Raw genomic sequence first — 11,139 nt, 5'->3', positions numbered from 1 at the left:
AGATGAGATGATTCCGTGGCAGAGCTCAAGGAAGGCATGGCCTAGGCCGTGGAGTAGGCAGCACATGTATCAGACATTTAGAGGTGTCTATAGCAGCAGCAGCAGCTGGGAGGAGGCTCAATCAGCCAGAGAGCAATGCTGGGCCCAGAGGAAGCTGAGAGATCAGATGGTGAGTCACAGTAGCCACGGCTTCAGCAGCTCCACCAGCTCAATCCCCAGAGGTGGAACCAGCTGACTTTCCACAGCCCAAGCAGTGAGGTTGGCTATTCCCTGTGAGAGGCCCATCCTAGGCCCAGAAGATGCTACGTGGACATCTGGATCCGGCTCTCCAGCTGCTGTCACATCACCACATAATCCCTCATTGCCACCTCTCTTCCCCGGCACTATCTGGGGGTGGGGGTGGGAAACAGCCTGTTAAATTAAAAAGGCAGAATTAATCTAAAGAGACTCTTTAAATTTATCAAACTAATTTACCAGGTAGGCTTTCTTTCTTAAATGCAATACAGGATTTTTGTTACCAGGCAGAAACAATGAAATCAAGGGCAAAATAAAGTAATATAGAAGTATTAATGATAGTAATATCTTCACAATAAAATCACAAATTTGCTCACATTTTACATTCATATTTTATATTAGTCCCTAAAACACTTAACTGTTTTTGAATTAATGAATGAAGCTCATAAAAATAATATATTAAAATAAATTTGTGATGGAGAAACACTACTGTAAAATATCTTAAGAACAAGGTGATTATCGACTTAACCTCTGATACAGTAAGATTCTATTTATCCATCTCTCATCTCAGCATGACTATACTTACTATTCCTTCCTGGAATGTTTGTCCCCCAAATGCCTGGCTGACTGATCCTTTACTTCTTTCAGGTCTTCATTTGATTCATTTTCTCAAGGAGGCTATCTTCTTCCACTACATAATATTCCACACCCGTCAAACCTTCTGTACAAATAACTCCCAAATGAGTTATTTGTAGTGTGAGAAGTGTTTATTTCTTACCTCTGTCTTGGTCTGGGCATAAGTGCTATTCTCCTGGGTGGCTAGTGTCAAGCATTGCTTGGAGAGCCAGACTTCTTTGCTGTAATGCTGTCATCTTTCAACATGTGGCCTTCATGCTTAGGGAAAGGGGAAGAGGAGATAAGGAAGGCACATTGTACAATTAATCATCTCAGTCTATAAATGACCACCATTAGTTCTGCTCATATTTCATTGGATAGAACTAGTCACATGTTCCACTTAATCATAATGTGGGCTGGAAAATATAGGAACAAATAGTGATTTGGTAAAAACCAATATATTTGCCTTCTCGTCACCAAATATCTGTTTGTTTCCCTTTTCCTTGTGGCAGACAATGAGCTAAGTCTCCTTATAAAATACCTTTCCTTAAAAGATCTGTGACTTGGTTTTAACCAACAGAATATGGCAAAAATGATAGACTGTTACTCCATTGATTAAGGTATATTATATAAGACTCTGTCTTAGAAGATTGGAAAGATAGATTCTCCTGCTAACTTTGAAGAAACAAGATGCCATTAGTTCTAGAGCCATAAGGAAATTAATTCTGATAACACACTGAGTAAGTAGATTTTTCTGCAGTCAAGCTTTCGGATGAGAATATAACCCAGCAAACACCTCGTGAGACATGAGCAGAAAGCTGTGCCCAGATTCTCAACCCACAGAAACTGTGAAATTAAAAAATGTATGCTGTGTTAAGCTGTTAAATTTGTGGTAATTTGTTATGCAACAATAAAAAAAACTAATATATTCTTGTATTTAAAAAAAACATTCATTTTCTCACTAGTTAAGAAAATATAGTCATTTTTTCCCTAGAATTCTAGGTGATGTGGGTTCTCTCCATCACTAGAAACTTAGGGTAGCTAGAAACCCATGGTCTAAAGGACAAGAGATCTGCCTCCTGTGAAATCTGATAGATAAAAAACACTCAACAATAGATACATTTGGAAAAGAAGAGAATGGAAGACATACAGCTGTCTCTTATTCAGAGTAAATTAAAAAATCCTATGGATAGGCACTGCGTTATATACCCACCTGCCCTAGCAGTTTGGGAAGTTTCATGATTAAATTCTGGTTCTGAACATGTACAATGTACAACAATTGTATATTGTTTCCTCTGCTGCTGCTAAGTCGTTTTAGTTGTGTCTGACTCTGTGCAACCCCATAGACGGCCTCCCACCAGGCTCCCCTCTCCCTGGGATTCTCTAGGCAAGAACACTGGAGTGGGTTGCCATTTCCTTCTCCAATGCATGAAAGTGAAAAGTGAAAGTGAAGTCGCTCAGTCGTGTCTGACTCTTAGTGACCTCATGGACTGCAGCCTACCAGGCTCCTCCGTCCATGGGATTTTCCAGGCAAGAGTACTGGAGTGGGGTGCCATTGCCTTCTATGATTGTTTCCTCTACCTCCAGCCATTCCTTTTTCTCCTCTGTGAGATTCTTTCTTTCCCATTACTCTTCCTCAGTTCAGTTCAGTTCAGTCATGTCCAACTCTTTGTGACCCCATGGTCTGCAGCATGCCAGGCTTCCCTGTCCATCCCCAACTCCTGGAGTCGCTCAAACTCATGTCCATAGAGTCAGTGATGCCATCCAACCATCTCATCCTCTGTCATCTCCTTCTCCTCCCACCTTCAATCATTCCCAGCATCAGGGTCTTTTCAAATGAGTCATTTCTTTGCATCAGGTGGCCATAAGTATTAGAGTTTCAGCTTCAGCATCAGTCCTTCCAATGAATATTCAGGGCTGATTTCCTTTAGGATGGGCTGGTTGGATCTCCTTGCAGTCCAAGAGACTCTCAAGAGTCTTCTCCAACATCACAGTTCAAAAGCATCAATTCTTCCTGGCCCTATATAAAAGGAGGGATCCCCTTGGTGGGAGAATAGAATTCCAAACCTGGTTTTTCACATGGATAATTGTTCTAAATCTTAAACTGATAACCTTTTAGTCTGGACTTCCCAGGTGGCAACAGTGGTAAAGAGCCAACCTACCATGCAGAAAACATAAGTAAGTGACGTGGGTTTGACCCCTGGGTTGGGAAGATCCCCTGGAGGAGGGCATGGGAACCCACTGTAGTATTCTTGCCTAGAGAATCCCATGGACAGAAGAGCCTGGCACGGTCCGTAGGGTCGAAAAGAGTCAGACACAACTGAAGTAACTTAGCACAGCACACACACACTGGTATGATAGTTTCTCTGGTAATATAATTTTTTATAAAATAAGTAAGTTTCTGATTTTTATGTTTCCAGTCGTTTCTATGCGTAAATATCTATACCCGTTGTTTTTCTAAATATAAGACTTAAACCTATTTCAACTTAATGAAAACCATGACACTATTTGAAACCACAACTTCAAATTTTATCTTTTCTCTGGCTGAATTTTACTGGGGCGTCTATCAAAGCTTTTTAAAATTCTACCCTTTACTATTTGGAATGTAAAAGCAGTCAGCTTTTCTACCTCTGCAAAGACTGAAATTTCTAGACTTTCTGTAATCTCTCATTTATTTTTGAAAACTGGTGACTTCTTTCCTGAACTCATATCTTTTTTGTGATACTTTGCCATATGCAACCAGTAGTTTCTATCACTTACTAATCGGTTCTTTCCAATCACTAATCTTACTGCTGTGACTCAATGGCACAAGATAAGTTATGTGATAAAAATAACATTTTTTTATGTGATAAAAAAATATTTTTTGTTTTGCCACAGAATACTTTCATCATCATCTTTCTATTTTCCAATCTTAGTTCTTTGCTACTTGCTGTTGAAATTGAAAATCGCTCAGTCATGTCTGACTCTTTGTGACCCCCGCCCCTCTCCATGGACTGTAGCCTGCCAGGCTCTTCTGTCCATAGAATTCTCCCGGTAAGAATACTGGAATGTGTAGCCATTTCCCTCTCTAGGGGATCTTCCCAACTCAGGGATCAAACCCAGGTCTCCTGCATTTGCTACTGAACACCAAAGTAAGTGCCACATATTATAGGTTTTAATTATAGTAATACCCTATTTCAAGGTATTCATTTCCACTGTAGTCAGGATCATTAATACTGGATGCTATAATAAATAAGTAGCTTAATGCTATATTTCTTGCTCTCATCATAGTCTTCTGTTAACTAACTTTCCTCCACGTGATGGTTCAGGGATACAGGCTTCTTCTGTCTTGGGATGACACCATATAACACATGGCCTCTATTCGTGAAGGTGGTATTATCCAGTGAAGGTGAAGAGAAGGAGAGAAGTCACATTGGATTTTGAACGCCATTGTTAGAAGTTATTCCCAATATTACTCTTTAAATTCTATTTGCCAGAAGTAGTCACATAGCTCTCCTAAATGCAAAGACTGGAAACCGTGTAGGAACATATGGATATTGCAAACATTAAGACTTTCTGCCACATCTTATTATTTGGCCTCTCTTTCCCTATTCCACCATAATATGAGCTTCATAAGAGCAGGGATTTTGTCTGTTCCCTTCACTTCTGTATCCTTAACACTTAGAAGAATGCCCAGCTCATAGTAAATGGTTATTAAATATTTACTTAGAGAATATGTGAAAAGGAGAATCCAGGACTTCTTACCATTACTAGTGAGTGAGAAATTGGAAGAAAATAATAAAAGATTCCAAGCAACCAAAATACATACAATGAAATGTATGCAACTATACTATTCACTGAACCTCTTCCTTCTCAAAGCCATTTTAGACAAAGTTTTACTACTCAGTCATAAAAAAGAACACATTTGAGTCAGTTCTAATGAGGTGGATGAACCCAGAGCCTATTATACAGAGTGAAGTAAATCAGAAAGAGAAAAATAAATATCATATACTAACTCACATATACGGAATCTAGAAATTTGCTACTGATGAAATTATTTGCAGGGCAGCAATGGAGACACAGACATAGAGAAGACTTATGGACATGGTGGAGGGGGCAGGAATGAGAGGGTGGGATGTACAGAGAGAGTAACATGGAACTTACATTATCATATGTAAAATAGATGGCCAATAGGAATTTGCTGTATGACTCAGGGAACTCAAATTGGGGCTTGGTAACAACCTAGAAGGGTGGGATGGGGAGGGAAGCGGGAGGGATGTTCACATGGGCAGGTACATGGGTAAACCTATGGCTGGTTCATGTCGATGTATGGCAGAAACCAACACAATCTGTGAAGCAATTATCCTTCAATAAAAAAAAATCAATTTAAAATAAAAAAGAATGTTTATATAGCTATCAACGCCATGCTGCTAAGTTGCTTCAGTTGTGTCTGACTCTGTGCGACTCCAGAGACGGCAGTCCACCAGGCTCCCCCGTCCCTGGGATTCTCCAGGCAAGAACACTGGAGTGGGTTGCCATTTCCTTCTCCAATGCATGCAAGTGAAAAGTGAAAGTGAAGTCGCTCAGTTGTGTCCGACTCTGTGCGACCCCATGGACTGCAGCCCACCAGGCTCCTCCAATCCATGGGATTTGCCATGCCATACCAGACCATAAACAGGAACTTAAAATGAGATAAGAAAGATTATCAAGAAAAGAAAAGGTGGTAAGTAGAAAAAACATGGGGTTCAAAGGAAAAAGTTACCTTTAAACTACAAGAACAATAAAAACTATAGTAGCCTAAGGCTATTCAGTACAGAGGCAAAAACATCTATACCTACATAGGTCCGAAGGGTATCACTGAATCATAGCATAGTAAATAAATCACAGCCACTATGATGACTCAATTTGGTTTGGTATATTAATACTTTCTTTAAAAAGACAAAAACTTTTTTAAAAAGAAAAATTGTAATACATTTAAGAAAGCTTTTTTTTTTTCATTCAAATGGACGTTTTTCAGTCATGCCCTAAATTCCCTAGTTGTAATCAGTCCTTCATTCTTCTATAATGGTTGATAGATAAAATAGGACAGTAATGGCTGTCTCAGCTATTTTTGTGCTTAATTTGTTATTTCTTCTATTGGAAGCTCCCACTCCCTGAATGCTACATTGATTAGACTACATTCAGAGTACCAGGTTCATTAGGGGATAGATCCACATTTTGTGAAGTCTGAAGATTACACATTCCAAAGGCTTTTTTAAGAAAAAAACAAAACAAAACCCACCAGTATGAAAGAAGTTTCAAAAAATATTTATTCAGAATAAAAATCACAACAAATTACAAACTAAAAAAGTTACAAGCAACAGACATCACCAAATTCAGAAAAATATCATGTTTTAAATTAATTGCCTAGCATACCTGTACAATACTTTATCCTACATATCTTGACTGTATAGTCTTTTTTTTCTTCATATGAAAATGATTTTGTCACATTTTGTTCTATAGACTTAAAAGATAGCTCAGTCTTTTGACTAGCAGAGTTGATTGAAATTTATTTTTTATTATTGGTAGTTTAGAAGAGTTTCTTTCCAGTCAACAACTCATTATTGGGAAAGTCACATTCATTTTTAAGACAGTGAACAAATTTGGGAAAATCTCTATCAAATTTGTTTAACATATACAGAATAAGATGGGGGAAGATTTTTCAATTCTAGTTCTGGATCCATACATTTCAAACATCATCTACTCCATCAACTGCACGCTTCTGTGCTGGGTTGCAAAGCATCCATTTGCTGATTGGTTTCTGTCCATCCACCTTTGTGTCACAATATCAAGTGACCCAGGTGATGGTAGGCCTTCAAACAGCCGGAATAGATGTTACTGTTACAATGGGTTGTAATACCTATGAACCACATAAACTTATTCCAGTTAATTAACTCAACTTCCCCTTAGCCAGGGGGCTTCCCTGATAGCTCAGTTGGTAAAGAATCCACCTGCAACGCAGGAAATACCAGTTTGATTCCTGTGTGGGGAAGATCTCCTGGAGAAGGGATAGGCTACTCACTCTAGTACTCTTGGACTTCCCTGTGGCTCAGCTGGTAAAGAATCCATCTGCAATGTGGGAGACCTGGGTTTGATCCCTGGGTTGGGAAGATCCCCTGGAGAAGAGAAAGGCTACCCACTCCAGTATTCTGGCCTGGAGAATTCCATGGACCAGTCTGTGGGGTTCACAAAGAGTTGGACACAACTGAACGACTTTCGCTTTCACTTTTCCCCTTAGCCAGATTCCCAAAATGCTTGTAATCACTTCAATGCTGTTGGATGCAAGGAAAATTATGTCTGAAGGGAAGTTAGAATAAAAAGACAGCAATCTTTTGAGATAAAAATATTTTATATTTGGAACTGACAGAAACATAATAGCAAGTGAACATACTTCTAGAACCCCTCTTGTGCTGGAAGAGGCTCCAAGTTTGTTTCCTGGGATCTGCCTTCAGGTTTAGATTTGAACGCTATGCTTCAGAAGGAGTGCTCAAACCTGAGTACATTCACTGAAAGGAGGTAACGGAGGATGGTGAAGAGTCAGGACACCTTGCCTTATGATAAGCAGCTGTGGCAGCTAGGGGTCATGTAAAAATCTTGGAATAGATAATTCAAGTGGTTTCCGAGTCTGTCTTTAGTCCTTGTAGTTTTGTTGAGGTGAAAGAAGTATTTCAACTCAATATAAGGAATCACTATCTAATGTTAGGCCAATTTCAACACAGAATTGCCCAACTTGTGAAAAAATGAGCTCAAGAAGAGGCTAAATGAGAACCAGTCAGAAATCCTCTGAAGGGGAGACCCCAGTTTGGGGCTGGTGACAAGGATAGGGAGTGCAGTATGAAAGAAGCTAGCCTTTACACACTTTTGCAAATCTGAAATTTTAGGATGACTTTGCTATTAATTCTATTTGAAGCCTCAGCCTCAGGTTTAATGCCTGATATATAAAGAGTTTTAAAGATAGATGGGACTGCTTTTAAGGTCAAAGAAAAACGTTTTGGCTTTTTTTTTTAAACCTAAAGGCAGCAAAAATGATCCATTTTAGCTCTTTTTATGCTTTTTTGTTTAAAGTTAGATTGTAAGATGGTGGTTAATTAATACAGGAGGTTAAAGTTTGCAGGTATGTGATTGCTGGGCATAGAGCAAGTTATACAAAGAGAACATCATGTGAGATCCTTTGGGATCCCTGTTCTTCCAGTAGGTACAAGAATAGGAACTTTTTTCTTTTGTGGTGTATGTGTGGGGTATCAGTTCTTTGGAGGAGCCCAGCAACGGTGTGTGTGATGGGTAGATCCAGAAAACAATGAGTCAGGGCTTTTTGTGGCCCCAGACAGAACACAACTGAAACTGCCTTGAGGAAATGGGGGGGGGGGTGGATTTATTGCTTTCAGGGGTAGAGTTCACTTAGACATATTTGCCTCCTAACTCTTGAAAGATATCATCCCCACCCCCTCAGGTTTCCTTCCTTAAAGTTGACTTTGTCCACATGCATTGGTGGTACTTATATCTACATTTGGTGGCTTATATCCTTCTACATTAGTTATCCTAGTTGGAAGGACTTCTTTTTCTGAACTGATTCAGCAAAAGTTCCAGATTGAATTCTTGGACCAATATGCCCATTGCAGAACCAATCACTATGGTCTGGAATATGATGACTGGCCAGTTCTGGGGAGTGAGGGTGGGAGGTGTCAGTATTCTGGAACCACTACAAAGACTCCTGGGCCCCGGGGGCGGGGGGTGCGGAGGGAAATGAATAGCTGTTATCAGAAAAGGGGAAGAAATGGATAATACTGAAAGTACACACTCAAAAATCCCCCAATAAAGATATCTGTTATTTTGGGAAAAAATGTTTTGGGATTTCCTCCACATGATTGTAGTTTAACTGTAAAAGCGTGCAAATCTTTCCCTTATCTGGATAGATAGCATGCATGGGGGTAATAGTCTTAACATTTCCGCATTTTTACCCTTTCCTCTAAGTGGGACTGAGTCAATGAAGACGCTGCAAAAAAAGTAAACAGAAAGCTTAAAGTATCAATACGGTTATTTTTAATTTGAGTGCCCTCTTCAGACAAAGTAGCTGGGAGCGCTTTCATCAATCCATTTTTAATCGTGACCACACCCCGTGTAGGTGACATGAGTATTACCGTTTTGCCCTTGCGGTTGGGGAAATCGAGGCATGACACTCCTCCATTCAGCCTTCCGGGGGCATTTCGGAAGAGTCCAGCCTGCCTGATATCAGAGGGTCTCCTTCTTCCTCCGCTGCGCCTCTCGGAACCCTCATGTCCTTCGGCGTCGCAGAAGGAGAGCAGCTCAGGCTCCGCGGCAGCCTCGGGATTCGTCCTTCTCCCGGCGGCACCGGCCCCGCTCTCCCGCATCTTCCCCGGGAACGTCCAGCTGGACAAGGTCTGGAGTCTCTCCCGTCCCTCTTCCCTCACCCCTCCCGCTGCCCTCCCTCTAGTCCACGACGTGCAGGAAGCCCCCAGCCCAGCGCCCTGCAGGGAGGTGCGGGCACATGTCGCCCAGGCGTCCAGCGGGAGGGGCGCCGGCGCCGCCGGAGGTGAGCGGCCTGCACCCTTCGCCCCCGAGGGCCCGGGCGCCGGGGCAGGGAAGGGCACCCGGCACGCCGGGCCCGAGGAAGGTGGCGGGACGAGGGAGGCTGGGCGAGCCCGCCAGGAGCGGCGAGAGGGGGCCACGCGGGCGGGCCGGCGCGCGGCTCGCGGGCGACGCCTGGAGAGCGAGCGGCGGGGAGCTGGGCGCTGCTGGGCCGCTTCGGGACGCGCCGCGCCCGGGCCGCGGAGCTCGGCGGTGAACCTCCCCGGGATGCCCGGACCCCCGGGTGCCCTCCCGAGCGCGGGCGGAAGACATGGCTTCGCGCGTCCCCGCCGCCGCTGACTCGACAGAATCGGCGGGCCGCGCGAGGGGCGCGGCGTAACCCGGGGGTGGGCGGTGGCGCGGAGCCGCCCGGGGAGCTCGGGGCGTCGTTGGGAGCGAAGGAGGATGCCAACACAAAGGCAAGCCGAGACCCAGCCCGCTGCGGAGGGCGGCGGGAAGAGCCGCTGAGGGGCGCGCCGGGCGCGCTCGGCTCCGCGCTGCGTCTCTCGTCCCTGTCTCGGGTTGCCGGGTCGGAGACGGCCGCGCAGGGTCCTTCGGTCCCGTGGCAGCGGCCGCCGCAGCCGAGAGCTGCATGCGACGCGCGGCGGCGCCCGCGGCCGCCTGCTTTTCCCGCGGCGCGCGCGGACCGGCCGGAGGGCGCTGGGGCCGCGGGTCCTGGCATCTGCCGGGGCGCCTAGCCGCCCGGCGGCCCCATCCCCACCCGCAGCCGGCGGCGGCAGGCGCGGAGCTCCAGGTGAGTGCACGGCCCTCGCCCGGCCTTTGCTCCGCAAGCCGGACGACGGGAGGTGGCTTTGTTTTCCTCCCTTGCGCCCCGGCGCGGTCATTCATTTGACATTTCGGCTTCCGCTGCCCCGAGACGCGGGTGAGAGGCACCAGGACGTGTTTCAAGGTTTGATTCTCGGGGAGCTGAGACTTTTGGGTCTATCTGAGCATCTCTTGAGGGAGCAGAGGCTTCATTTCCTTTTGGTTTGGAATGTGTTGTGAACATCTTCTGCCGCGGCTTGGGGCCTGGAGGAAACTGGGGCTGCAGATTTAGACGTAGACGTTTTGGAGGACGTGCAACTGCAGAGGTCTGGCTCTTCCATGCCTTGTGTTTTTCTCTATTAGCAGAGCTCAGGTGTTTTCCTTTGATTATCATTATTAATTTAGGAACATCTTTACAGGCACATTTGTTTCTTTTAGAGTTGGAAGTCTTTGGAGACAATACAGAGCTCACAGTTACAGGGGATCAAGCGCTGTTGAACTTGGAGAAGGCAGGCATCGTCAACCGTTGTAGGTAGAGGGTAGAGGTGGACCTTAGGCAAACTTCTCTGGGGGCCCTTAGCCTTCCCAGTACGCTTTTTGCTTTCACTGTCTTGGAGTCAAGCAAACTGAATTCTTATTGCACGTATACCTTTGTCAAAGTGTGAAACTTGTCTTATTTTTTTTAAAATAGTTTTCTATAGTTTGTAATTTGGAAGAAAAAGATTTAAACGTAATTAGTAGAGTGAACCCAGTGAAATTTCATGTTTTCGTATTGTCTTATAAGTATGATTTTCATTTTACTATTTCTCCTATTCCCTCAAGGGCTCATTTCTTCTGTTGCCTTGAGAGAGCTCCACCGCACCCCTCCCCCCCTCCCCCAACAGATGGCTGTATGTTCTGAGAGGTTATCTTCAAAATGAC

At 44.1% G+C, this 11,139-nt stretch overlaps 1 protein-coding gene across 1 annotated transcript in view; it reads left to right on the top strand.

Annotated features, from left to right (window-relative positions):
* Positions 1 to 8,940: 8,940 nt before the first annotated feature.
* The window catches only part of HECW2 (HECT, C2 and WW domain containing E3 ubiquitin protein ligase 2), a 433,603-nt gene continuing 431,404 nt past the window's right edge, over positions 8,941 to 11,139 (top strand). Inside the window, exon 1 of the mRNA XM_055572982.1 lies at positions 8,941 to 9,264. The gene's annotated coding sequence lies outside the window, so the exon portion shown is untranslated. The remainder of the gene's footprint in view (positions 9,265 to 11,139) is intronic.

This window comes from Bubalus kerabau, chromosome 3, assembly GCF_029407905.1.
Source record: "Bubalus kerabau isolate K-KA32 ecotype Philippines breed swamp buffalo chromosome 3, PCC_UOA_SB_1v2, whole genome shotgun sequence".
NCBI lineage: Eukaryota > Metazoa > Chordata > Mammalia > Artiodactyla > Bovidae > Bubalus > Bubalus kerabau.
Note: the sequence above shows the minus strand (reverse complement) of the source record. Positions and strands in the feature narration are given on the sequence as shown.